This window comes from Arachis duranensis, chromosome 5 (genome assembly GCF_000817695.3).
Source record: "Arachis duranensis cultivar V14167 chromosome 5, aradu.V14167.gnm2.J7QH, whole genome shotgun sequence".
Lineage (NCBI taxonomy): Eukaryota > Viridiplantae > Streptophyta > Magnoliopsida > Fabales > Fabaceae > Arachis > Arachis duranensis.
Genome location: NC_029776.3, coordinates 49,435,308 through 49,438,236, shown reverse-complemented (window position 1 = coordinate 49,438,236; position 2,929 = coordinate 49,435,308).

The window sequence follows — 2,929 nt, the reverse complement described above, 5'->3', positions numbered from 1 at the left end:
CTCAACATCTTTCCACCACAGACACATTGCTCACTAATTCTTCCTAGGATCATTGATGCCCAGCATCTCTTTGGATAACTAAATGTTCTGTATCTAAGTTGCTCTTTATTGTGGATTTTCAATTGGCCATCCCAAATCAGTTGATCTAAGTGACCGGGTTTTAAAGTACCCCTTAGAATTTACTCATCCAAGCATATCTTAGTACAAGAACACCACAGGCATATGTCCTAGGGTCCAAGCTATTGGTGTCCAACCTTTATTCTTTGTTTTTCTTGCCATTTTGGCTTTTTCTTCTTCCCCTTTTTTTCTGTTTTTGTTACCAAGGGCTTTTTCATTATTGATAAGAGTCTTTGTAACAGCAAGCTAACTCACACTTGAATGAGAATGATATTATGCAACAATTATTTCATGAGTGAGCCATGCATCACGTCGGTGTTTGCTGGTCATCTCCGCGTCGGTGTTTGCTGGTCATCTCATTGGTTAACTTCCATTCTTACTTATGCAACATTGGATATTTCACTTTTCAATTCAAACAAGTCTCTTTTATTCAAGCATGTGGGAAATAAAACAAGATTTCAAGCTAAGTGATGGATAACAAGCATTATGCAGGTTTAGCATTTTTAACAAACAATTTCACTTGCAACTAGATAAACACTTCAGCAAGACATACAATGGTTCCCAGATTCAAAACATTTCACAGCAGCAAGGATTAAGTTTAGATACAACCTTTGAAGTTGCAGCTCTTTGATTCTTCCATATGTTGTGTTCTCTTTGAGTTAAGATGCATAATGTCTTCAATTGTTGACTCATGTCCTGCATAATTCTCAAAGTTGCTTGCTTGTCAAGCCCTTAATTATATGGTCAGTATGCATAAACTGAGTGTGGCTCTTGGGATTGTTTTGGTGTGTGAACACCAAACTTAATTGTTTGCCACTGTCTCAGATGCAACAAGTTACCCATATTTGAAACCCTGTGTCCTTGCTAAAGGTTAATGAAAATAAAACTAGAAATCAATTAAACAGTTGAGTAATGTGTTTGGTTGCTTGGAGTTAGCATCATGCAAGAGGTGAGAATGTGTTTTTTTTAAATGATATTTTTGGTGGAACACCAAACTTAGAATCTTTCATTCTCCCTTAAATTGTTTTGGTGTGCAACACCAAACTTAGCTCCTTGCAATCCATACCAATTATTCAACACTTTTATTGAAAAAGCTATGAAAGAAAACTACCTCAGGTTGGGTTGCCTCCCAACAAGCGCTCTTTTATTGTCACTAGCTTGACATCTTCTATTCTTTGATCATAGAGGCTGAAAATCATAGTGCCTCAGCTTTTCACCTCTTATTGTGAACTTCCTTCCAGTCTCCTCTTTGATGATCTCTAGGTGTTCAAGTGAAAGGACCCGGTTCACAGTGTAGTATTCAGGTAATTGTGGAGACACCTTCATTGGTTGGGTGTTTAACACCACTTTATCCCCTGGTGAAAAGCCTTCAGTGGGAATTTTCTTATTTCTCCACCCTTTTGGCCTCTTCTTCTTTTCTTCTTTCTCAGGAGATAATTCATGCCTTGGTGGTTCTTTATCTGGAGTGTTAAGGCTCCCATCTGGGGGTTTTGGATCTAGTTCCTCCTTGATTTCTTTGGTCTGTTGCACCATCTCTACTTCTTTGAAGCATGGATTTGGAAGTCTTGGAGTTAACTCATTGAATGCCTCTTTCAAGCTATGATCCATGCCTTTATCCTCTGTATAGTCTTCTTCTTGAGTGGGTTCATGCAGGGTTTTAAAAACATGGAATGCTAGGTGCTCATCATGCACTCTCAGCAACAATTCTCCTTTTTCAACATCTATCAATGCTCTGCCCGTAGCTAGGAAAGGCCTCCCCAGGATGATTGGAATGTTAGGGTCCTCTTCTATATCTGAGATAACAAAGTCAGTAGGGAGAAAGAATTTTCCCACTTTTATCAACACATTCTCCACAACTCCCAGTGCTTGCTTAATGGATTTGTCAGCCATTTGCAGGAGTATTCGTGTGGATTTCAGCTCACAAATTCGGAGTTTTCTCATTAGAGACAAAGGCATCAAGTTTATGCTTGCACCAAGGTCACAGAATGACTTCTCAATTATTATGTCCCCTATGGTGCAAGGTATGTAAAAACTCCCAGGATCATCTTTCTTCACTGGCAACTCTCTTTGGAGGATAGCACTACATTCCTTTGTCATCTCAACAATCTGTCCTTCCTTCAGGGATCTTTTCTTTGTCAGCACTTCCTTCATGAATTTGGCATATAGTGGCATCTGTTCAAGTGCTTCCAAGAAAGGAATATTGATGCTAAGTGTCTTAAATATGTCCAGGAATTTTGAGTATTGCTTATCCTCATTTTCTTTTTTAAACCTCTGAGGATATGGAAGTTTGGGGACACAAGGATTCACTCCTTCCCTCTTCTCTTGTAGTTGTGATTCAAGGGTGTTCTTGTATCCCTTAGAAATTTTTGCATTTTTGGTTTCTAGATCCTCTTTACTTTTCCCTTCTGTCTCTTCTTGTGGAACTTCTCTGTTATGTTTGTCCTTATTGATGGCTTCCTTCTTCATAATCTTCTCACTTCCCACTGTGATTGCTTTGCACTCCTCCCATTTTATGGCTTTTCCTTTGTCCCTTGGGTGTTCTTCAGTGACATTGGGGAAGGCATTTGCTCTCTTCTCATCCATTTCTGAAATTTGCTTAGCCATTTGCCCCACGTGTCTCTCAAGGTTTCTGATTGAGGTTTCTTGGTTTTTGAATGCCAGGGTCTGATCTTTCCTTGCAGCTTCCTGATCTTGTCTTGCCATCTCTTGATTTTTCATGAGTTTCTCCATCATTTTCTCTAGACTTGAGATTTTTTGAGAGTGAATTTGGTTGTGGTTGTGTGAAATGAGATGGTTGTTGTTGGAAGTTGTA